At 39.7% G+C, this 26,381-nt stretch overlaps 1 protein-coding gene across 7 annotated transcripts in view; it reads left to right on the top strand.

Moving 5' to 3' along the window:
• Nucleotides 1-637: 637 nt before the first annotated feature.
• The window catches only part of foxp1b (forkhead box P1b), a 149,547-nt gene continuing 123,803 nt past the window's right edge, over nt 638-26,381 (top strand). Inside the window, exons 1-3 of one of the 7 annotated variants that reach the window (XM_051948529.1) lie at nt 638-1,022; nt 5,273-5,352; nt 18,578-18,639. The gene's annotated coding sequence lies outside the window, so the exon portion shown is untranslated. Of the gene's footprint in view, nt 1,023-1,079; nt 1,347-1,477; nt 5,353-18,577; nt 18,640-26,381 lie in introns of those variants that run through there. The other 6 variants (XM_051948528.1, XM_051948531.1, XM_051948530.1 and 3 more) reach the window with 6 other exon arrangements.

The raw sequence follows: 26,381 nt of genomic DNA, 5'->3' as shown, positions 1-26,381 counted from the left end.
TAATGTCGCTTACAGTGAAATGAGCTGTGTTTCTCAGACCTTGATCAAGGACAAAAAGAAAAAAAAGATTTAAAATATTTTCCCTTGAAGTTAATGTTGCTTTACAGTTAGTGTTAACTGAGCTGTTGCACTGGCCCATTCTTCTCGTCTGGGGCAACTGAGGGATATTTTTAATTACTGTTGTAATATTTTTACACTTCTTGTAACCGAGTGACCAAAACTTTGCAACCACAAGATTTACAGCAAGCAGGGAAATTCTGTGCAACTTAAATTTAGGTGCAACCATTCTGCAGCTCCGGCCCACATGTTAGAAATTATTATAGTAAAAGAACCTGCAATGTGGTTATCTGCACTACTCACAAAACAGAATACTACTACCCTCTTTAATGGTTAAAACTCCTCACGGCTGAGATTAAAACATCTTTAATGATTATGTCAGAGCATTTTTTTTCTTTTCTGTCTTTTTTTTTCCTTTTGGCAAAGAGGGGTTGGAAGAGTTATGATGAACCCTAGATCAAGAAAAAAAAGGAGAGGAGAATTTTCTGAAATAATAGAAGTTCATTCTGCCTCAGTTGTAATTAGTCTGCTTAGACATTTTAGCTTTTCTGACAGCCCCCTCTCTCCTGTCACACTTTCTGCTAAAACTAATGCATATCATTACATTTCCCCATAGAAAGGACCCACTAAGTGCCACTAAGTGCAGCTGAATTGTACTTGTGATGTTTCTATGAAGGGGGATCTGCAATGCAATGAGCGTTGTTTACCCAGCAGGTGGATATGACGTCATATTGGAACATCAAAACAAAAACATCCAAATCCGCGATTCTTCCTTTTTTTTCTTCTTTCCTTCTTCTTCTTCTTCTTCCTTTTTTTGTGGCGTGTCTTCGGCGTGTTAAAATCTAATAACAACATTGGGAAAAACGAGCTTCCCCCTGCGAGAGACACCGGCAGGCAGCGAGTGTGAAACTCCACGTATTTTTTTATTTTTTATTTTTGTTGTTGCTCTTATTTCGACGCCCTCGGTAAGATCATCTCTTTCTCTCGTAGTTAAGTAAGTTCGTTAGTTCCCCCACCGCCACCACCACCAGCACCAGCAGCACCACCATCAACCACCAGCCACCTCCACCTCCACTAACACGGAGGAGAGCGGAGGAATATTTCGCTTATTTACGGTGTGATTTGTTGTCGCATGCGTTTCTCGGTACACAAGCTCGCGTGCACGGCGGCTCCGGTATCTCGTACTTAAAAAAAAAAAAAATCGGTACCCTCCGCGTGCGCTTGTTAGCTGCCGTTAAAAGCTGTGTTGTGTGTTTTTTTTTCTTAAAAATATCTTCCCCTACAAGCCGGTAAGTTTCACTATTGTCATAAATGTTAGCTTTGTTGTTTCGTATCTAGATACCTGCTGCTGCTGCTGCTACTCGCAAACACACACACGGGAGTTTGTCTTGTCGAGTTTTCTTTTTTTTTTATTTAGCTGTAACAAATAAACAAGTAAACAAACACCTGTGCTATCATAATGTCCGCTGCTAGTAACGTTAACTGTGCCTCTGCGAGTTTGACTTTTTTTTTAAATTGGGGAAAGTTGTAAGTTCATGAGACCCTGAGGGTGGAAATGCACCTTTGAGAGGGGAGGAAAAAAAGTATTTTAGCAATTAATGCTACATGGTTATAAAGTAGCTAGTTAGCGATAGCGGCTAACTAGCTTACAATTGTAACGTTACCTGTTAAGGATATGTTAGCGCCGTGAAAAAGTTTACGTTGTGAAGGGGAAGTTTGAGTGCCGTGATTTCTTTTGGAGTAAGACCAGGGAAGGAGTTTTTCCCCACGTGTTAGCTGTCCTCCAAACTCACAAGACCGGAGCAAATGCATCAGAAGTGGCCGAAACTGAAGTTATATTGACCGTATTGCGGCTTAAAGCTAATAGGCAGAGTGGTTTTATTTAGCTGTCCATCATTAGCGTTGTTCTTTTTGGTGTGGCTCGCCTGCTTTTAGCGATAAGGCTTATACTAAACACCCGTAAAGCCGATTTTCGCTTCATAGTTAACTTTTCATTAACGCGACAGATTTGTAGAATTAAATTTTAATTATAGCTTTGATAACCTGAAACTGTATTTCAAAGTGTGCTGCGTGTGTTTTTCTAGTTGTGTTGTTGGTTTTGCTCAAAGTTTGCTGCTTTTATTGAGTCAGATGTGGCGTGGCGTAAGCAGTTGGGCATTTTCTTAAATGTAAATTGGCTGGAGTTGTAGATGACTTTGCTATTACTTGTGAAAAATGGAGTTTAATTTTTTGTTAATTAACAATTAACAGTTGTTACCACAGTTGTGTAAGCTGCTTATACTAATATTTGATATCCTAATGCACTGTCCAGAGGAATGTTATACTTTTTGTTTAACTGTAGCAGTCAAGTACACTTATATTCATGGTATTTTGGCTCTTTTTCTGTTTTATTTAACATTTTAGAACAGGTGTATCACATACAAATGAACACTTGTGGCAAAGACTGTGGATTTGGCTGTTTGAAAGCTTGGGAATCTATATAAACATATTGGTACAATTGTCCAATGTACTAAATCCACACGAATTTATCATACATTTTCTTAATCAGACAGATATGCACAAAATATTTTGTATTTTTTTTAGATAAATAAAGATAGAGAGTACATATGCCTACTTATTATAACTGCATACACATACGTATGAAATATTGCCTTAATGTTTATACAGTACGTCTGCAGCTGGCAACAGCAGGACTAAAACCATCTGAAAATTTACAAAAGGGAAACTGCAGCTTTAACAACTATTGCTGGCAGTGCTCCCTCCTCCTTGGTCTTTGGATTAGTCATTGTCTGAAGGGAAAAAAAACACTTTTTTGTAGGAGAAGTAAAGTAAACAGCCTCCAACAAGCGAACCTTGACAACCCAGATTAAGGAAAACATTGGAGATCAAACAGTGCTGCTGCTGGGCTGTTGTCATGAGCTGCCTGAGAGAGAGCTGCAGACTATTTGAACAGGCACTGGGGTTTGTGTGCTCACTTATGCAGAAATGGACCTTCGCAAATGCTGACCTAGGTTTTAAAACACAGGATGAACTTTCTTTGCAACTTTTCCAGGCCTGCTGTTTGACACAGCTATTACATAGAGACACTCAGCCTTCTGCCGTTTCTGATGGGAACAACCCAACATCGTCCCCCGCGTCTGCTTCTAGAAACAAGAATGACTGTACTTCGTCTGCTGCATGCTACCACTGAATAAATTGAGTTGGGGGGGAGGTGATGGGTTGGGGTATGAAGCTTGAAATTTGAGAAAGACCAGCTGCATGCATTGTAATGACGCAAGATCCTTAATGCACCAATCTGTGATTTTGTATTGTTTGGAAAGCCCTTGTTTCTAGTTTGGCCTCTTCAGGCTTGGGCTAAGGCTCTTCTTTGTGGAGAGCTGAGGTTCAACTGGTAAGAAAGTAATCAGTCACTCATGCATTCAGTGTGAGGACTCCCATCCCTGAGTGGAGCGGTCCTCTCTTTCATCTGACGGCTCAGTATTTGTGAACACACATTCAAATACCCTGCGCTGGGTACAGAGGGGCTGTAAACTGACTGTGCACCCTCGCTTGCAGCTGAATGATAAGGAGAGTTATTTTCGGTCCAGTGTGGGAATAAGGTTCTGCATTTGCTATATTGTCTCTTTCAGATTTATTTGCCGGCTTTACCCTTCATTTGATTTCAGATACAAGACGCCCTCAAACCAGTTGCTTGAAACAGTTTTTTTTGCACAAAGCAAGACAAGTGACAGATGAATAAAGGGAATTTTCTGGTAGATGAATTTGTCATGTGATTTTTGCACGTTTGATTCGCACAGCACAAAGGGGGAAGAGTACCGGCAATATGAATACAAGTGCAGCACGCTCATTAGTGCTGTATTACATGAATGGAAGTGATAACAAAGGAAAGCAGAACAATATTTCCAGGGTAAAGGTTAGTGTGTCCCGGCTCCTGTGGTGTGCCCAGGCAGACGGTTCTCCATGCCAGGGAAGGCGATTGGTCAGAGAGTGGACAGCTTCAGGTGAGCTCTCTGCAGCTCCTCAGTCTCTATGGAGACTGCAAAATGCTCAGGATGGCCATTAACTCATGCAACCATTAATTACTGTCTTCTACTGTCATCTGTCCTTAATAAAGGGAGCGATGCTGACAAAAAATGTCATCTGCTTGCATGGGAAGAGAGGGAGCATGCAATTACAATCAATTAACTTGAGTTACAAAATGAATTTGCCACTGGTGTTGTGTTTTATGAATACAGTGCAACTCTGGAACACGGCTTGTTCCTTGTTGGACAATATCAAAGTGTGTTTTATCTGATCAGTTTTGTCTCTTGAGATGGTGCAATAAATTAGCCATTGTGTTGGTTTCAGATAAAGGTAGTTGTGTTGTTATAATATGCAGTTGAATTGGGTTAGATGGTAGAAGCCTCTACCATACTGCTACTTTTGTACAATAAACCAAAAGGCTGTGGTACCAGTTATGAAAGTGATTACACTTTTCAATAGCAAATTTATTGTTAAAAAAGGCCTAATGATATATGTTACATTATCATATTTCGTGTCAGATTTTCAAGGTAAAATGTGTTTCATCTGTTACTTCGCAACGGGAAGATGTGCTGCAGATGGGCTCTTAAGACAATGAGAGAAAAATTAAAGGTGGAATGGCAGTGTACTAGGGTATTTTTATTTATTTATTTTTGGTTAATCAAAATTATCAAAAGTTAGCTAGTTTAGAATATTTCTTAATGTCTTGACATTGTGATGATTTATCACTGAAAGATTGCATTGAAAAAGTGCAATTTATTTTTTTCCTGTCTCTTTCTTTTTTCAGTCCATCCAAACTGTTAGCATGTACGCAATTTAATCATTGTATTTTTATTCATACCACCCCCTTTTTCACTTTAAATGGTCCTCTTTGCATATAAAATAGCACAAAATCCCTTTCATATCACAGCACTAGTCTGTTTTGGGAAGGATACAGGTAAGCTGCAAACATTTTCGTCCAGACATGAGGGGCTCAGACATATGCTACAAGCTGTGCTCAGCTGCCAGGCGAAACCTCAGCACCTGTTTCTATCAGCTGTCCAGTCTGTGTGTGTTTGTGATGTTGCTTGGATGGGCTGATAGATGCTGCTTTGGTTTTAAGGAAAAATTCTATCAAATATGCAGCGATTAATATTTACACTGAAAAGTTGATCTAACCTGAGGCACTCACATGCTGTTTTGTTTGTCATTCCAGGGCAACATGGAAAGGAAGTGAAGTTGGCCAGCTTTGAGAACAATCTAAAGCTGCTAGTGAAAGCTGGTTACGTCAGAACTGTGAGTGATTCTTCTCTTTGTTTGAACTTCAGTAATGCTCAAACACCAGCGTATATTATGGCGCTTCAGTCTGCAAAAACAGATATCTCTCGCTTTGATTTGTTATCTATAGTGTGATTCCACCCAGCGCACAGTGATGTAGATTCTAAAGTTTATCGGTTTGCCCGTCATTGCAGCTTTTAGTAACTAATTCTACTTCCTAGCAATTTATGTAAGAAAAACGGCAAAATAATGTGGTCGGTACCGTTGAGTTCCTGAGACAGCTAATGTTGGAATTACTCATATGGCGGAACGTATGTCGAAGAGGTGGCCTGTTTCACTAATGTGGGATGTGATATTTATGTAAAAGAGACAATGTGACCTGACAATGCAAGAAAAAGCGTCATTCAGAAACTGTAATTTGTAAAGGTTAAACTTATGTTTTTAATATTGTGATGACAAGTTGTGTGATCTGACGGCTTCATACCTTCGCCAGGAATCACTTGTCAGTCAAATGTGTGTGGTTAGATCTGTCATATAGTTTCTTTGTTTATGAAGTTTTAGTTTCTTGTGTTGCCACTCTTCTCGTTTTCTTTTCAGCTGTGGTGGCTTCTCATACTATCTCGAAGGTTCCTCTGCAGCAGCAACAACAAAAAAGACTTTCATTGCACCAAAGAGTTTGGATCTTAAAATACATATGGTGCTGGATGCTACTGTAAACACTCAAAATAAAAGGAAAAAAAGATTTCATTGCCTGGCTGTAGATTAAATCATTACTGTGCTATATCAATGTAGAAATAAGAGTAGCAAAGCTGACATTTACTAATATGAAAATGTCAGAGATTATTACTTACAGTCTGGTAAGTGTAGTAGGCACATAATGTAAAATAGGGTTGCAAGAGACATTTTTTTTAGGACCTCATCCTTGACTTCTTGGCTGTGTTTTCAGTTGGCAGTCCCAGCCTAATAAGAAACATAACATGGCAGGGCCTGCTCTTCCATCATCATTGCTGGGTGGAAAGTTGGTGTGCTTTGATCATGTCTTTTGGGCGCATCACTCCGGCTTAGCCTGCTGCTCGCTATGTGATAAGCCATCAGAGTACTCAGATCTGAGCCGGCAGCTCCGTGGGCTTGAGGAGAGACAGGAGAGAGTAATGGAGATGAGGAGAAAGCAGCAATGCAAATTTTGTTGACAGACTGTTACTGCAGCTGTTCTTTTTGCCATTGAATTCAACAATGTTACTGTCCCTCTCCACTTGTCTGTGAAGAAAAGGCCGAGTTTCATTTTTAAGTCTTTTCTTTGTGGAAAGCACCGTTCCATGTTGTATACTTTGTCCTGTTGGCAATTAAAACACCTTTTAATTAGAGCTGCATATTAATAGCCTCAAAAACACATGTGATTTAATTATTTTACAAACTGTTATGTTCAGATGTACTGTTAACCACGGTTAACAGATAAAAGTTCACTTTGAAGTTGAATGCTCCCTTTTCTCACTGCTTTCCTCTGTCTGTACATAAAACATCATTTTGAACCCCCATTATGAAAGGGTGCTCCTAATTGACGGGTTGTTGCTTGTTTATTTGATATATATTTACCAGCTGGGAGGTAATTGGGAAACAGTAATTACCCAAGATGCAGTGCAGCGCTTAAGCAAAGGTGCTACCATGCTGATGAGTCTGGAGCACAGATGAAAGTATGCAGGTTACTATTATCATCCTAGCAGGCTGTTTAAACACTTGACAGCTGAGAGCAGAGATGGCTAATTGGGCCCATGTCCCTTATACAGTGTCATTGTTTACTGTGATGATGTACAGTGTGAGATCAAACACACGATACTTTTATCTTGGTGCTTTTTTTTCACAATTGTTAACAGCATACCTGAGCAGTTAATAGCAACAATAAAAGGCCAGTGGATGTAAGGGCCTTATGGATTTGGAGTCCCTACTGATGATGTAGCTCCCTCTCTGATAATGGCCTTGTTAACTGAGATTCATTACGTCTTCTTTTAGAGTCCCCTGGATATTGAGGGAGAGTGTTCTCAAACTACTGTGTTTGCCATGGTGAAGTCATACTGATGTGGTTTTGTGAGCTATTCATGGAAGGTGGTGACGGTATCTTGCCTGGCTCCTGATGATACAGTTGACCTGAGACAGGGGTGGTGCGGGTGGTATTTGACTTTGTTTGCTACTCAATTCCACTTTCACACCAACTCTCGCTTTCTCTCTCTCTCTGTCTTCTCACAGACACTTTCTCTCTCCAATTCGCTCCCTCTAACACAGAGAGATGCACACCTTGTTTGTGTGCAGGCTGCTGTTGTTTGATAGCCCGCTCTCCCAGTAGATCTTCAAGACATTGTTGTTGTTTGCCTGTATTGGTTGGAGTGTGTGACTTGCATTTGCCTGGGCTCCTTTGAGGGAGTTTGTTTTTGTTCTCAGTGTTGTAAACAGGGTGGGGCTCCGTTCCCAAACCACTCAGTTGGAGATGGTTATTTTCACAGGAGTTATTTTTTTGTTTATCATTTCGGTCAATAGATTAGCTTGGGATGGAATTATGTGTTGAAGCAGATAGGGTGACTAACCATTTGCTGCATGTGCTGACTAGATAAACACTTTTCTCCTGTTGTTTTTGTGATTAAAAAAGTACTCTCATATAACTTTGTTTTCTCTAACTGGCTGATAATTTTGAGTGAACTTCAGAATTTGTATTTGCAAGCAAGTCAGTTAAATTTTGCCATTGTATTTCTGATGTTTTTTTTTTAAACAGAATGTAGATTTTGAAAAAAAAAAAAAAAAAAGAAAGATTTAACTTAAAGTAATTGTAACTCTTATTTTTTAAATATAAAGTAAAAACAATTAAATATATTATATAATAATATCATTAAATAATAAATGTGTCTCTTGTTGAAAGATTTTGAACATTGAGAGACCATAGTACACAATGTCCAATGTGGTGTTTCCATCTACAACTTTAAGCATACTTGATAGTATTTGTTAAATTGAAATCTTCACTCAGTTCATAAAATTTTATGATCAACTTTGCTGCGGTGTTTTTCAGTTAAAAAAATCAGCTGTCTTTAGATTTTATTTTATTGAAAAGGATTTCAATTTGGAGACTTAAGTCAAATGTCAGAATTAACTCAACCCATAGCCATGATTTTAAATTTGTTGATTATGGCTAACACACTGCTAGCTAGAAATATCTACATATAGGGATTGTACTTCTTCAGCCCTCTAGTTTTCAAGGAGCACACACTTGTTGGATTTTGACCAAAAACATGAAGTCTGACGTTGAGAATACTGTAGCAAAAAATAAAAAATATTTTAGAGCCTATTTGGATGATATTTAGATTAATCTTCAACACTGGATATTCAATATTTTAGGCTTTGTGTTTATTTAGTGAGCATAATGTTGAGCTCCACACCAAAATCCTTGTCAGGTATGATACATCTGTGGCTTTCACAGTGTGGCTCGGCATCAGAGGCTGCGGATGTGTGTAAAGTCCCTTTTAGATGGGAGGCGACAGCCGCACTGGCTGTCGCTGATCCTGCAAAGGTCTCACCCGAATCATGCATCAGCAAGCACAAAAGTCCACTGTGTAGCAGGTAGCAAGTGTCAAACTGAACTAATCAGGAGTCGAAATTGAGAAAATCTTTAAATCATTATGAGTGGCAAACGTATCATAATGCTGTGCCACTACCTCAAATTTATTGTCTTTTTGCAGCAAATACAAGGGAGTGAAGCGGCTGCATTTGCTTAATTTACACAGCCACCTAAATACAATTGTTGCTTCTGACAGGAGGTTAAAAATGTTGTTACGGTACAACAGTAACTTATATAATTATGCATTTGGTCCATTTGTTCAGTATGTAAATCAACACTCGGATACCTTTTGTTTTCGAAACTCACGGAAACCGAGATAGGAGGAAGGTGCCACAAAATTAGCTGAGGGAAACTCTGTTAACCAGATCATAACAGTAGTTAAGTCAACAATGTACTGCTCTGAGTCGGAAAAACACACAGACGTTAATGAAATGAAATACAAAATGATCAATTAGTTATAGCTGCACGATTTAACTAAATAAATGTTTATTGTCATTTCATCCTAAATGCTGTCTGAATGAGTTTTGGAGGCACTTCAACAGCATTTTGTGTAATAATCTAGTACTGGCAGTATTCCTGTTTGGTACAATCAGAGTGCTTTACCTCTTAAGCATACACAGGTACACATGTACTCAGGTGCATAACAGCAGGCAGTAACAATAGGCACACGGCTCATGTGTAAAATGTGACCTGTTAAAAATACAAGGTATGTTTACTGTGGCGAAGAAGAGACAATAGCAAGGTGTAAGTGTTGTAGAATAGAATGGACTTTGTGGAGTTTAATGATCAGCTTTCATACAAGAGCACAAGTTACACATAAGCTCTTGAATGTCTCTGTAATAAACTAGCATTTGTAGCTGATCTCAATGAGTAATGCTGACTTAGCTTCATGAACCTGACACTGCCCAGAGTTTCTTATGAATGGGTGAACACACCCTTTATGTTGGCAGTGGAAATCTTGTTGATTGTTATTGCAGTTCACAAGACATTTTTGTAAGTGACTGCCCAGCTAGTCTAAAAAAAGATAGACTACTAGATAGGCGGAGAACAAGAGTATGAGTAGGTGGGTGAGAGAGAGAATCTAAACTAGAACTGAAACTTTATTTGGCACTTATTTTGTTCCAGGTAGTAGAGTGAAAAGCATGAGAAAACGTCTATTTGCGTACTCAGCAGTGACGTGAATAGATCACCAGTTTCACGACTGAGTCTCTGTATGGTGATGATGACCAGTCGCGCCAACAGTTCTGTTTTAAAAGTGGCTTATGTGTCGGTCAAACAAGAGTAGAAAGCATACATGTTACACAGTAGCAAATGTTATGTATGAAAGGGGACCTGATTTTTGTCACATTCTTTTTATTCTCTTGTATATGTTATGTGAATTTAGCTTCTGTTTTTTGTTGTCATGACTTTTATTTTAAATTGTGAAGAGGTAAAATAGCTGAAACCATTTTGAAATGATTGATTTCTTTCAGTGCTTTCTGTAATATGACCTATGACCATGGTCTACAAGTATAGAGTTTGTGAAAGATCTTAGTAATAGAGTGACACTGACATGTGACATCAAAGTGCCTTCGTCTTCATGCACATCAAGTTGCTTTCCTCCAAGCTCACCACTGTTAACCATTTACTGTTTACTGTTCACAGCATTTGGTTGGGAATTTACCGCACCTGTTGTAAATGCTGTAAATACGGTGTGGTTAAAGCAATCAGCTGTTCTGAGTTATTGGATATTTTTCTAAAAGCCTTTTCATGTTGTGTGTATGGAGTGCATGATGTACAAGCTTTTAATGTGTTGACCAATCAATTCCTCACACTGAAAACAACTCATAGTGAGAAATGAGTAAATCAATCTTTTCATATCCTACTACAGAGGGGAGCCGGGCCAGGCTTTTGAGTGCATTTCTGTGTACTTTATACGCAATTGTATGCAGTGATTGAAGGGCTAATTCAAAGAATTTTAATCACTCCGACCAACCCTCTTGCAGTGTCATCTTTTTTGCAAATGCCCCATAAAATGAATAGATGAGCAGTCTCTTTTTAGAGCATAATGGCTACATTAGAATATGAGATGAATAGTAGATGAAAATTCTGTATCCTTCATGCACTCTTTCTCTTTCACTCAGTCACTCTGATCTCTTTTATCAATAGTGATCCTGTGTAAAAGACCTTCCAGGGCACAGTGAAGTGTTCAGTTGAACCTCACATAGACAGAGGAATGGAAAAAGCAGAGGTGAGAACAGTTTGAGCGGTAAATTGTAGAGTAACTGACGCTGGATCGACTGTTTCAGTATGAGTTAGCTAATATATGATTTCATGCTGTGGAACCAATAATAGATTTGTTTTGTTTGTGTTTAAGTCTCCTCAACTTCATTGATTGCAATGCCACACCCTCGTACCAAATTCACAGTGACAGTTCTTTTTCCACCAAGTGAGATCATACCATTCAATACTGTGTGTTGCTCTCATCACGGTCAACCACATAGTGCCAGTCAATATGTAAACAATGGTGGAGACAGTTTCTCACTGCCTAACTGACATTTGCTCGGCTGATGATTCATACGTGAGCTGTCATCTCACAAAGTGTTTTCAGGCTTCACTGTACTTACAGCGGTTTGAGTAATTCACTCTGTGATCTTTGTCCACCACATTTACTGCCATAAACTGTATATGTTAATATCATAGGCTATTCACGGAAACTCACTTCTTGTTTGGACTCTGATCCACAAGTTCCAGACAAGTAAAAATAGACAATATCACTGCTGACTGAAGTTACCTGTATTTTGTTATCAGCATGTAGACCATAAATTTAATGTCTATGTAATGGAGTCCTTCCCTCGTGAAGGTATGCAGTGCTAACAGACACACAAAAACCTTTGGAAAAATATTTATTCTCTATCTTGAACATGAGAAATGGCTCTAATCGTGTCCAAAATATGGATGAATTGCTATAGCAGATTATATGTTGTGTAGCCTGATTTGTTAAGTCTTCAGGTGCTTTCTGAGAAATCTTTCTGTTCTACTAGAATAATTTTAGAAAATGAGAATGTGTCCTTTTCAAATTATTAAAAAAATTGAGAAAATATGCTACGCACTGCTCAAACTGGAGGTGAAAATCATATACATATACATGCATATGAGAATGGCTCACTAATATTTCCATAGCAGTAGGGCTCTTAGATATATTTAAGCAAAGAACACTTTTTTTAAGAGAAGCTGTCTTTTTAAGTATTTAATTTCAATAGTGTTCTAATTATGATAGATCATTTAGTTATTACATAATAGCAGCAACCCCATGCCAAAACAAAGGAGGCCCAAAAACAACAGTGCAAAAAGTGTCAAATGACTTCTTGCAGATGATTATACATGCTAGATAAATCAGTAGCTGTAAGCTTTTATCAGTGAATGTGTCAACCAATAAATGACAAGAAATTAAATACAAAACTGCCAAATCAAGACATATCTTTGTAGTTTTTTTAACTCTTAAATACCAATAGTGATGTAACGATATGCGTGTGCGTCTCTAACCACTCCGTACAGGATGTTGAGTTTCAATATGAGACTTATCTTTGATAGGCCTTGCAATTCAAACAAAATGCTGTCAGAAGTCTGTTCATCTGCGTAATCATATTCCTGGAATGAAAAATCTGGAGTGTGACTTACATGTTTCAACATTGCATCGTTGTTTTCTATTAGCTCCTGCGTGCTAGTACTGTTAACCTTGAAAGTTGGACAGACACTGGGACATTTTGTCTTAATCTGGTATAGTATCTTACCTCATAATACACGTTTTAATCTGCCTTTTTACATGGCCAGAACCTCAAAGTTAATGCTGTAGAGTCAGTGGACTGGTGATATGTGGAGATCACATTGGAAGCATCATTTGTACCAAACTATTGCTCACTTTAATCCAGTGACCATTCCAGTGGAATATAATTAAACAAGAAGGCTATATGTCCAATGTCAAAAAAAGAAAAAGGCACAATAGACTTTATCATGATCAATATTACAAAATAAAATCACATATATATATATAGTGACAGTGAAACTGCAAACAGTTGCTGCTTCGACAATAAATGACTTAATATGCTAATTTTAATGTATTGGAGCTTGTGAGAAGGCAGCATAGAGACACAGATGAAAGATCTTTAACTATGATGTAAAGACAATATTTTTGTCAGGTAACTGAGAGATACATGGTACAAAATTTAGGTACCAGATACTGAAGTTTCTTTGCTGTCATTTTAGTTTCTGCTATAGAAAATAAAAGAGAATTGTAACTAAATAATACTAACAAAAATGAAATACAAATCCTACTCCAGTGCTAGATAAATAATACCTATGAATGCCCCACCACACTTTTTTTTTTCAGATAGTATACAATTTGATCAATATCGACTGAAGCTCCTCTTATTTTTGAGTACATGCATCATTGAGGTTGCAGGAGGGAAAGGAGTTTCCTTGCTTTCATGTTCTGAGGTTTTCCTCAGATATTTTTCTGCTCTCTCCGCTTGTGCTAATGTAAATGATTTGCATGGAGTTTGTCCCTGCTGATTAAGGCTGTTTGGACTGTTCTTCTTTGGAACCATGCCAATTGAATTTTCTGCCTTCTAACACGCTTGGAGAGTGGGGAATATGGTTCTCATTGGGCCTGAGGCTTGATCTCCTTCTAGCCTCCCCCAGTCCTTTCACATCACTCTGACAATTAGTGAGCTCGACCATCCCCAAATGACGCACGTAATTAAAGAGTTGGCATTATAATTACAATGTGTTTATTGTCTGTTTATGGGTTTGGTGCAGTGCATAACGCACTGGGAGATTTCTTTGGTGTAAATGGATTTGGGGCTGTTAATATACTTGGTGGTAAACGTGATTTCATGTGGTTAACATCTCGATACCTCCTTTATCAGCCCTTTGACAGTTGCTCTGTTTGTCGCACAATTTTGGCTTAAAGGAGGAACTGGCACCAGCAAAAAACAAATTATTTAGTCATGGGCTTTTAACGGGCACAACTGTAAGTGCATGTTAAGTAAATGATGCAATTTATTCCCTTCTCCTCAATGCCAGGCTGGCAGCCACGGGACTTCTGCCAGCTTTAAATAAGTGGTACCCAGATGGTATTCACATGATGCCCACTTGGTTACAAAACGGTCCTGGGGAATAAAGCTGACTGCTACAACAACTAACGGGTCAGCTGGCGAGCCTGTTGCTCTTTCTCGCTCTACTTGTGCAAATGGGTTATTGTTGTGTCACTGTGTTGAATTCTCTGAGAAGGTTGTATTTCAGGGGTCCCAAATGAATTGGAAGAAGATCTATTAATGAGGAGGGCAGGATAGAAAAATAAAGGAGAAGGGTTTCTGTTTCTCTTGGGTTTTTTTGCAGCTAATGTTAGGCTTCTTTATTACTCAGAAAAAAGAGGTAAAGCAAGTGATGAGCAGGGCCTCTGGAGTGACATCAGTTTGTCAACAGAGTGATTGTTTACCTTCTTGTTTGAAATGAGGCAGCCTCTCCTCTCCTCTCCTCTCCTCTCCTCTCCTCTCCTCTCCTCTCCTCTCCTCTCCTCTCCTCTCCTCTCCTCTCCTCTCCTCTCCTCTCCTCTCCTCTCCTCTCCTCTCCTCTCCTCTCCTCTCCCTTCCTGCTCTGCAGCTGTGCTGGTCTCTGGTCTCGCTGTCTTCTGGAGAAGTGGTGAACTGTGTCATCTCCAACCACTAACAACCAACAGCTGCAGCACTAGCCACCGATGCAGATCGAGGGACAATGTGGAACTGATTTTGTAATGCAGAGAAATAAATAAACAAAGCCCCTGAAAAAATGAAACAATACCACAAACAATACGCAGCTTATGCAAATGGCTGGGAAATGTGTTCGCGAATCGATAAGCCTTATTTGTGTACTAAGAGACTATCGGACAGGAGTGACCATTTTACATGGAGATGCTCATAAGCTAAGTTTGATATTTTATCTGCAGTAGTTGGCCCAAAACATCTGTTTAGTTTTTCTCCTTTACTGTACATATCAAACCCACACACTATGATGAAACACACCAACTATTTGTTGTTGAGTTGTGACATGAAACAACTCAGAACTGGGGGTGTATTTGTTGCTGTGTGTACACGTAGAACACCAGATGTTCAAGGCAAAGTTTTAGTCAGTGTTGTGGGAGAGGGGTCAAATTGTCAGTAGGTTAAAGGTCGAACAGCATAAAAAAACTGCACCACAGATGCAGTTAAATAGAGGTTAGATATTTGAGGGCCAATGGTAAATTTATGTCACGAAGCTCCTTAACTAGTTTAGAGTGTAGTTGTGCTACTGTTGAAAATATGAGTATGCTGTCTGTTGCTAAACAATTTTCATTTGTGAGATATCTGTTTTTCTCAGGAATGAAAAATTAAATCCTAACAGCTCATCCCATTGTTTAGCTTTTTCTCCCAGTCACCTTGTAATTGTTTCTGTGTCATAAGCAGCTATCAGTATTGCTGGAAAATGGTAATGCTTTGAGAGACTCATCTCTTCCAGAGAATGGCTCTCTATCACACTCTCACATTCTTTTAAAAGGGAAAAGGAAGATGAATTTTGCCCATAAAGGCTGTATCACAAGGGCTTTTTATCCTAAATGGCTCTGGGGATTGTTATCTGTGGGAAGTGTGTCCTGCCTCCGTCGTGTTCAATCAAGTGTCCACTTAGCTGTGACTGGGAGTAATTGTTCCCAAGTGGGCCACACACTGACCTGTTAATGTCTGCGTTGACCCTGTAACCTTGTCAGCACGTCTTAGGGAGGAGTTTAAATCATGTGGATCTCCTCTGCATCTTTACGCTACCGGGTCAAGTGGGCGTTGGTCCTGAAAGACCACTCTCTTGTAATTGTCCCCAGCAGCATGGGTCAGCTAGGGGTGTTCCCAAAGATCGGCTCTTATTAGATGAGGTACTGGGAGTGGTGTGACTTAATGGGTCAAGCCATTGATCCGATACAGCGCCAATGTCCCCTACTGCAGTCACACTCTGTGCTATGCCTGATCACTGGCTGGACTCCGGCTGAGTGCAAATTAGGCTACACTGGAGATCCATCTCACTTTTTAGCTATGGGGTCTGCAGTCTTCTGAGAATATCGTCCCCTGTTTACATACAGTTTATTGTATACTTGTCTTAGATTTCCTTCATTTTGACAATTTTAACCATTAACCAAAGTTTTCTGTTACTATTCGCAGATTTAATGCTCATGCAGCAATGGCTCAGCAAATCCCTAAATATGATGTCAAACTTGTAGAAAGTGCCATATCTTTTAAGTTGTCTAGGGTGATGAAACGTACTTAACTGTGCTTTTGAATGGGGACTGTGATGTACAATTGAGTAAAAGTCTTACAAAATACAAAGAAGGGTCACTAAAACCCTACAAACTAGCTGCAATATATGGTTAGACTTCAAACACCCTGATTGATACAGTGTGTTTGCTTAGCGACAAACCAACTCATATGTTGTTAAAAAGTTATCAAATGTGCCATCATTCTGGACCTACTGACTGCTAATTTCCAACCTCAGCTCATACCCCTCAACAAGGTTGGACAGCTTCAAATACCTGTCTAGTTTGCTTGGAAACTCACAAATGAGTTGTAATTAACACACATGCTCCAAAGTGGCTGGATGTGGAGTTTCTTCAGAAACTGACATAGTTTGTAATTTGAGTGAAAAGGGGGGATTACAACCACATGTTTCCAGAGTAGGAGTGAATTGAGTGTTGAGCATCTGGCATGCAACAGGCCTCAAAGTGAGAGTGCTTTAGTGCTGGAGGTTAAATTTTAGTTTTATGTTGGTGTCTTAACATGCAGTATATCTTAAAGTGTTGTTGAAGGTGTTTTTATGGACAGATAATGCTATTAAACTTTACCACATTTTAAATTACCGTGCTTGTTAATTTGCAATAAAAACAGAAGATCAGAGCTGACTCTTAAGCATTTCCAATCTCAAGCCATTTTTCTTTGTTTCTTTCAAGGAACCACATACACATCCCATTTCTTTTAGAATCTTCCCGTCAAGTAGTTTCTAAGTTTTTGAGTGTTGTATATTGTACGTGGCAGACACAGTAGTACTCTGCTGAAGCCATAGAGTGTCCTCTGTGGCTGAACTTAAAGTGAGGAGACCTTTTAAGAGCAAGTGCTTCTTTTGAGGGGTGTGGAGACACAATAGTGCAGCCATAAATCCATATGGGGATGGAGGGGGGGGGTTCTGTCTGTTGGGATCAACATATTTTTGCGAGTAATGACAGGCATGCAACCGAGTAATCAGAAGGGTCTTATCTGGGGCCGATGGCAGGCCGAGGAATGTGGACGGGCTGTGGAAACAACGGCTACACTAATGGGGTTAGTTGAATTCCACACTGGTGAATTATGAGGAGTTGGGACATCGAGGCTGTGGTTTGTTGTGTCTGGTTGAGAGCTACACCGCTGCACACAGACACAGAGTTATAGATTTGGTTTTTGACACGCTTTCTCATAGCTCAGGCCAATTAACTGGGAACTGAATTGCTTTGCTGTGCTGCCAAAGACATAGCCACATTCAACAACAAAGTTGTACACACATGTATCATGGGGCAACAAGCCACACATGCAGCTATGACTTCTGTGACAGGGACAAAACCAGAAGCCATCCATTCTGCTGCCTCATTTGCATAATCTGAATTGTATATGGAGCCATTAGCATCTTTCCACTTGTTTATCTGGTTACAGATGAATGCTTTTGAGCTTAACACCAGGTTTTTGAATAAACAATATGTCGTGCTCGTTTCAGACATATTGTCATGGTGCAAGTCTTGCTTCATTTATGTAAAAAAACACTATGTAAAAACAATTACAAAAAATATATGGTTTATTCCTGAAGTGGAGACTGCTGCAGGCTTTGTAGGTCACTGTAGTACTACGAATGCTTTCTTTAGACTAATAAGACTTCTGGGATTTTTGTTGTCATACCATTATGTAGCTTTGTTGCCTGTTACAGTGCTTAAATTAGCCTTTTGTGTCATCAGGTTTGTATTGTTGTGTAATTTAGAACAAGTAATAGTGTTTTTCTTCATGCGATGTTATTTTCTTACTGGGCAACTTAAAATGGAACAAAATATATAAGTTCCACATATAATATAAATATATAAATCCTTTAGCAAGTGATACAAAAGTAGAATAGCTATGTGAAACATATTCAGCATATTTATATGAGGGTATTACAAGTTCTCTTAATAAAGCAGAATATTGTGACTTGTTTACCATTTTAAAGGGAGAAATGAATAACCACAGAAACCAGACACGGTGATACAAACTTTTGCTGATATCGTACATTGTGTGTGTGCGTGTGTGTCATCGGTGTTTATGTGCTCGTTCAGATGTGAAAGATAGATAACTTGATATGCATGTAGGCTAGAAGGTGCCAGCAGGAATCAGTGTGTCATATCTTATCAAATACTTGTGGCTGACGATTGATCACGTTTACTTTTGTCACTTCTTATGTCATTTCTGTACATGTGGGCTGAGCGGACTCGGATTGGGGCTTTCCCCACCTTTTCACTTCCTGTTTGTAATCGTTGTATCTTTCCCTTTCCTCCTCTCTCTCTCTCTCTCTCTCTGTTTGTGTCCTCTGCGAAACCCCCATGGCCCTGCCCTCAAGACTGTAAGCTGAATTCTGATTGGAGGAATGGAGTGCCAGTCAGCTGTGCACCAGTGATCAGGGTATGTGGCAACCCTCCCACTAACCTTTCTCTCATTGCATACAGTAATGTGAGTGCTTTGTCTCTGAAGTGTCCTCAAAACTTTTGACTATTAGGTTTATTTGTACCAGTCCATAATGAGCTTGAGACCCACACCAACAGATAAATTATGAGCTTCACATCAGTTTTAATGTTAAATTTTGTAGGCCACTGAGCATGATGTTAATGTTAAGATGCAAATAGTGCTGAAGAGAGTTCAGTGTTTGGACAAATATCAAAATGTGGTTTAACTGACCAATATTGCAACTATTTTGAATAAATTAGATCGGGTTTAGACGGCTGAATTGCTGTCCTTGTGTCCAGTTTTTGCCAGCAGTTTGAAAAGGTCTGTGGGTGACTGTTTTTCCAGTTGAGGAATCAGTAAAGCTAGTCACAGAGCCCCTAATCCTGGAGGTGTCCATCATTTTTTTTAAACTAATATACTTAAAACAATGATATGATGCGTTTAAAATTAACTGAAGTTCTTACATGGAGTCAGCTGTTGGTGATTTTACTACCTGTCCAGCTCCTCACTCGCTGTCTGAGAACAAAAAAGACTCTTTGTCTCTTCAAATATGACACGGTTAGTTCCTTGGTTACTGATTAAACTTGCCAAGTCTGGGTACGTTTATAAAACTGTCATTGGTGTTGACTGCTTTTTTCACTCATGATTGGTTATTTAGCATATAAAAAACACCACATGGACATGTTAACAAACCTAATTTTCATTGGAGCAGGACTCTAACAAGCCACAGTTCTATTTTTAGGCAACGTTTTCAGTTATTGAGATGATTTTCCTATTTACAATACTTTAAAATGTAGGCTATACATCTGAAACAAATGAACAATTAACTGATTGACTAAATATTAGCATTAAATGAATCTCACTGCTTGATGGCTTTTGTGTCCCCGTGATATCCACCCAAACATCAGGTTGGCAAAATTTATATGCTAATTACAACAAAATTTCATGATAAATCAATGCCTAGAGAGATGTTTTTTCAAATATGGCACAAATGTTCACTTGAAATCAAGAATGAACCTTTTGGAATTTGCTGGTCAAAATCCATGTGACCTAAGAATTTTTGTTTTTTGGGCCTAACAGCTATTTTTATGCTAGTTTTGAAAAAACTTTATAAAAACATTTAACAGGATAAAATGACAAAGTAAAAGGTCAAAGGTCAGCTTCACTGTTACATCGAAGTGACACTGTTCTGTCATTATTGTTTGATTATAAAATATAATTCATGAACACAAGGGAAGATCGTGACCATATTTCACATTTGGTTAGATACTGAACGGGTGACTCTGATCTAAGGTGCCCAATTTGAAAAGTTGGTGACAGGAGTGATCTGCTAAGAAGCTGGGGGGATGATTTGTGTTTAAAAATTTGTATTTTTTTGTGGCAAAATCCACATTCTCTAAGTGACGAGAATGTATTTTCCACTGGGATCTTGTATGTCAACATAGTGATAACCTTAATTTTGCCAAAACATACACTTAATACCTGTTATCAAATTTCAATAAAATCTTTACTACATGTATCACATGCGTTTGGACAGGCATGTATGTAAACTGCAGCTTAGCAGAGACATTCAACTGCAAAATCAGAATTCAGGCTTGATAATAAATGGATTTATTAAGCAGCAGTTTAAAAAAAATCACTGCTTCTAGCTTCTTATTGTAAGTGTTTGCTGGTTTTCGTAGCTGCATAGTTTTTAGGAACCTGTGGTTCCTCTCATTTTGAGCAGGACTGCTATTGCATCAACACATCATCAGAAGGGTAAAACTAACCTGTTTCACAACCGTCTAACCCTAAGTCACGTTCCCTGTTGGTGGTTGACAAATTCATTACTTAGTGAATGTTTGGGGTTTAGGGAGAGGCGAAAAGGCTGTGGTGTAAATGGAAAGGGTTGTTCTACATTTATGACACCAGACAAAATGAGAGCACTATTGTGAAAACAGAATTCTGGACAAGAATTGCTTATCTGAAACATCTTGTTTTGACACTCACTGAAAGCCAAAATCATAATTGAAAGATGCATTTCATGTCATTGCCCAGTCCTGGTTTTGGATCACTGATCAGACAAAACATGACATCTACTTGAGTGCTGACAACTTGATGGCATTTTATAAATAAACGGTTAAAAGATTTATGATGTAAATATTTATTAGTTGCAGCCCAAAGACTTTAATGTATGAATAAAAATAGACCTTTGACTTTCTCATGTAATGTTTTGGTTAAGATCTTCATTCTAGTCTGTATGAATGCAAAATGCATAGTCTGTTATTTTGTGATTAATGTAATGAAAAAATGACAATTTTTTAGCGCCTGATGATCGTGATAATTCATAATTGTTAAATATGATTGCACACCTAAAATCAATGAAACGTCTGACGTCTGTTAATATAGCATATTGCCCTCTGCCTGAATGTTGCACCATCAGCTGCTTTGTGTTCGTGACTCTCCTTTGTTTTTTAATATCTTTGGTGTACAGTAGTCGTTCTGTCCCTCTGCTCACCTCTGTCTGCCCTGGGAGCCCTGATTGGCTGAACACTTTCTGCACTATAGTCTGGCTGCTTGCCAGCCATGCTGCCAGTTGCTGCCGTGCCCCCTGATCAGAAGAGAATGTGACATTTGTGCAGAGGTAATGGAATCTGTGTGCAATTAAATCTCTGACTGTGAAGAGGAGTCTATCTCCTCCCTGCTTCCCCCATCTCCTGCCATTCCCAGCAGCAGGGGGGGTCAGGCACGATGATGAAACCATCCCAGCAGGCCTCTCGCTGCACTCTGTTTCCCAATCTCCATGTCAGGTTGTATTTTTTAACTTTGCTGCACTAGCCCTGCCTCTATCTGGCAATTAATTACAGAAAATGTCCATTAGGAATCTCTCCAAATATTGTATAGAATTACTATTTAATATAAAAATCATGTTGCATGGCAGCAATGTTGCTATTGCTTTAATGGATTTGGATGCAGGTGATGGTTATTATTTTGTAGTGAGTGTTGTTGAGTGTTTAAGCAAGCTTTGTAGGAGGAGTGGCAGAGAGCAAGACTGAGAGAAAGAAAGAGAAGCAGAGGGCAGATTCATGCATGGATGAGAAGAGGGTCATCTCTCTGCTCCTCTCTCTTTGCTGCCCTGCCACTACACTTAACGCCTCATTTGTGGGCTTTGTGGCCAATGGCTTGAGTCTGTGATCTGTTGCCATAAAAGGCAGCTTTTTCCTCTCTGCTGATGGGGCACTTGCTTGTGGGTTAATACCAGACCCCTCTACAGGCAGACTCATATCTAATGGATATGTGTATCCCCATCAGGGCTGCTCATAAACATAAAACTCTCTGCTGCCATTGTACTTGGTGGAGCTGACTGAGAAGGACAGAGCCACGCCATGCAAGCATTTCCCTTGAACTTGTATAGGAGTAGTTCCTATCTGTGTTCCTTGTCCACACTGGGTGGACGGAGATGCAGGATATCCAGGTCAAGGTTTGGCTAAATCCTCCCTAGTCGTTCACACCCTGTGTAGGACTGTCTAAAAAGCACAATCTAAGTCTGGGCTGCCTGGCAGATCAGCCACTGGATAGAATATTCAGTATGAATATTGTGTTGAGAATTCATGTTCCAGTTCATTTAAACAATAAAAGATTGCAGTTTACTTCTCACATTCTGCTGCTGAATGCCAGAACCCAGCTTTAATGTGGCTGTTTTTCTGTCACATTCGACTCTTTTTTTCACATTCAGCTTCCCTGGTAATGTATTTTGTCATGATGAATTATTAATGTCAGCGCTGGTTGAAGGGAGTGTTGTCTCAGAAAATACGAGGGTCACTCTGTTTCTTTTTATCTCTGTAACCAAGGGTTAATATAAACCAACAATCAAATGAACCTCACTATTTCCTTGCTACACTATGGGTCGTAATGAAAAACTGCTGGGTCTTAACTTTATTCACTAACATCCTGCTAAACAAATACAACACTATTCCTCGTGGCTCTCTCTGTTTTCCTCCGTTGCAGATGGCTTTAGTGCGTTTTGTGATAAAGAGGAAAAGGCTTTGCTTGGGGAAGGAGAGAGAAAGAGGCTTACTCCATTAGTGTCATTCGAATGGTGAATTAGATCAGTCTGACAGATAGATGCGGAAAATTGTTTTAATTGTATAATTATCTCTGGTTAGCCACTTGTGCGGAAAAGTGCTGTGATGTGGGTGAAGGCCAGGGAAGAGCACATTTTGGCCTTTATGTGCCTATTTGTCTTTGCACAGGAAATGAACAACAATCGGGGGTCCTGAGGATAAAACATAAACACACCCAAACTCGTGGACACTCACACTCGCCCCTGGGCAGACGTGCTCAGTGAGATGCTGCCCTTTAAAGTAATGTGTCTGGCCAGTGAGCCTTCTCCTCAGGCAAAGAGGAAGGCGCCTGTAACTGTCTGATCAAGATGGCACAACATTCACACAAATAACAGCTATGCAGAATAAGGCCTAGTTAACACTGCTGGCATTCTGAAAGGAGAGGCTCAATATATTTGTAACTTGCCTGATCACATTTAGCAGATTTCTGATCAGAATAACCACACAGGTCTTTGAACAGATGGCACTTTTGCTGCATATTTTCCTTTGCCTGCAGAACATTCCTATGAATGAGTTTGCATGAAATACTTACAGTAACTGCTAGTTTGTAAAATAAGAGTAGTTATTTAATCCCTCTGTTTCAAAAAGTGAAGATTCATTGTCAAAAAATGCCTGATGTGTTATGCTTTCATAATTTTGGATAGAATTAATGTCACATTGTGTCTTTGACCACAGATAGTCATCACTGTTAAAGCATTAAGCTGTCTATATTCAATATTGCTGCTTTACTAGAGGTTTTGGGATTAAATGGTGTTTGGGTTGACATAAATATTATAAGTATTTTAATTTAAGTGGCAATTTGATATCCTGTAAATCTTGAAATGGTCATTTTTATTTCAGTGACAATTTAATTTTATAAACATATAGGCCTGCATAAAGTATGTAGATGTGGATTATAGTTTATTCTTGACAGATCAGTTACTGAATGATTTTTCAAGCCTGGTGGGCAAAGCTAAGCCTAGGCCAAACACTGATACACTGCAGTCAGCAGCTGCATGCAATTTTCAGCTCAGCTCATTCAAGTGTAATAAAACAATGCAAGAAGTGCTGGAGGATTGTGGGCCTGGATGCTCTCACTCTTGAAGGAAAAGTTGAAAAAGGATGTGTAGTAGAACAATGGTATGAACATTAAGTGCAGCTGCTACCTTATGAGTTTCCTTCGTTGAGTGGTTGTTTCTGTTCCTGGTTGTATCGACAATGAAAGCAATTTATTATATAATACTTGGTTTGTAATCGCAACAAGCAGACCTTTAAATGCTTAATCAAATAATAGATATTTATACTCTGCACCAGTCTGATGAGAATCTTGCAACACAAAGCAATTTATGGACTGAGAGCTTGTCATGTCTCAGTTGTTACCTTCGTCATGCTCTGTTGTTCTGTTGCATCTCCTGTTATAATGCACAGGGGATTAGCAGGTAACAAGGCAGCAGCGCTCCACTGAGGATGTTGCGCGTGGCTTTGAATGTCTCGCACAATACAACATAAATGAGGCGGGGGGTACCACCAAATGGTGATTTCCCGGCTACACAGGGAGCCTCCTCCTGGATAATGTGGTAATGAAAGGTGACAGGAAGGACTCGGGTCTGGAACGAAGCCGGGGCAGCTGGTCAGAGCAGGAGAATAGGAAGTAGTGTGCACCCGGGCTAAAGTGCAGCGAGAAGCAAATTAAAGCTCATATCTGCCATCTCCCTCGCCTCCCTGCACTTTCCTGTTTGGACTTGAAGGTGATTGGGAGCCAAGGCGGTGACAGTTGACGGAAGCTGCGCGGAGGAGAGAGTATTTATTTACAGTGAGATGCAGCGATGCTTGTTCAGGATGCGGTTTCACGCAGGATGTGCCGCCCCCCCCTCCCCACCACACACACACCTCCTCCCATCTTTTTCATCTCCACCCTCACACTACAATCCCCAGGTTTGATCAAGAATGGGAAGTGGGTTATTGGAGAGGAGGGGTTGGCCGGCTGCAGGGCCAGGCAGCCTGTATTGTGTAAGAGGCTGGGTCTGGATACAGCCTGCAGAGAGCTCACTCAGCATGCCTTCCTGCCTGGCCCAGGAGGTGGTACCAATGTCAGCACAGGTCACCGAGGAAAAGGAGTGTGAAGCACTAATATTGCATTGTGTGACAAAGATTGTCTTTGGGCGTTGCATAATGCTAATAGAAAACTGAGCTAGCATGTGTGTAATAGTGTGTGTGCTTTGAGAAAGTCTGAAAGAGTGTGCGCTGCTACCCTGCCAGGAATTCCACCTTGTAAAGCAGGGTTGGGGGTGTGTGCAAATCCCAATAATTACACCATACACTGTGGTTGCAGTACAATTACCATTGTCATCACCCTACAATGCAGTATAAACTGCTCATTTTAAATATGCAAGTGTGTGCAACACTATTTCATGCCACCCAGGAGGAAACACCCTGAAACTCCTCCTTACTGTATTAGTCAGATAAAACTGAACATGTAGAAGGCGCAACTTGCCCAAGTCTTGCCACCACTGGCTTTCATCTGGCGAGATATCAGATGGTAAGCATGTGAGTGTGCTAAAAAGGTGAGCCGTTCTGATCTCTGCTCACTGGCTGTCATGTCGGCATTAATCCGCCCAAAGTTTCAAAGGCAGGTTTTATGGCCTGCCTTACGGCCCATCTATGTGGACAGCGGCATCTAAACTCTGGAGAACCTGCCACATAAAATGCACATCTGTTTAAGCCTAAATTGTAAAACAGCCCCCACATGTCCAGGCAGCGTTAAGTTAATAATACACTCAAAGTACAGCTTATAGCATGCCCTACAGCAACAACAGCAGTGATTGTCTTGCATTTACATCTTTAAACGACTCATATCATTTTTGTCCATTGTGTTTTTTTGTGTGAAGTTTTTCACCTTCCATCAGTATACACTGAAAAGCGCAATGTTTCCCAGACTGAATATTGTCTGTGAAAAAACAGCTGGGTTTTTACTAGGAATTTCAGAGGTATGAAGGGCACTATGTCAATATATTTTGTTTTTGCAATCTGTTCATTTTTTTAAAAGTTACTCTTCACCTGGTAATGGCATTCCATCAGCAATACACTTTAAAAGAAATAGTTGTCAAGATCCCTTGTAAATCCTACTTGAAAATCTTGTCTGCAGTTTTTTCAGACTGAATTCTTGACAAGAAAGTGCTCCATTGACCTTTTATGTACTCGGACTTCACTGAGTCAACTTACAGTAATACTAGTTAGACCTGCTTGCATAGTCTAAGAGTTGTATGACAATAGCAGACAATTACTATAAAGTCAGCAAATGGGATTATAAAATATGAGCAAGTCTTCTGCTCAGTCTTTCAGTTGAACATCACACTCCAATTTGGTACGATTAACAGATCTGTGAGTGGTGCAATTTAAACAGCACTTTGCATTACAGGGACGCGGTTATTACACACTTTTACAAGCTCCGTTTCCTAAAGAGGAAGTGCAGCTTCTCCCCATAGTGTATTCAGTCATTGCCCCTATCAGTACATTCAGAAGTCATATGTCCTGTATGTTTATCTGCACCTTCCCAGCTTATTCTACCCCTGTTGATTAGCTGTGTGCCAGTTGATTCTGTCAAGGGACGAGGTCTCA

This window comes from Acanthochromis polyacanthus, chromosome 5, assembly GCF_021347895.1.
Source record: "Acanthochromis polyacanthus isolate Apoly-LR-REF ecotype Palm Island chromosome 5, KAUST_Apoly_ChrSc, whole genome shotgun sequence".
Classification (NCBI taxonomy): Eukaryota; Metazoa; Chordata; class Actinopteri; family Pomacentridae; genus Acanthochromis; species Acanthochromis polyacanthus.
The sequence above is the reverse complement of the archived record's forward strand: the minus strand, read 5'-3'. Positions and strand labels throughout refer to the sequence as shown.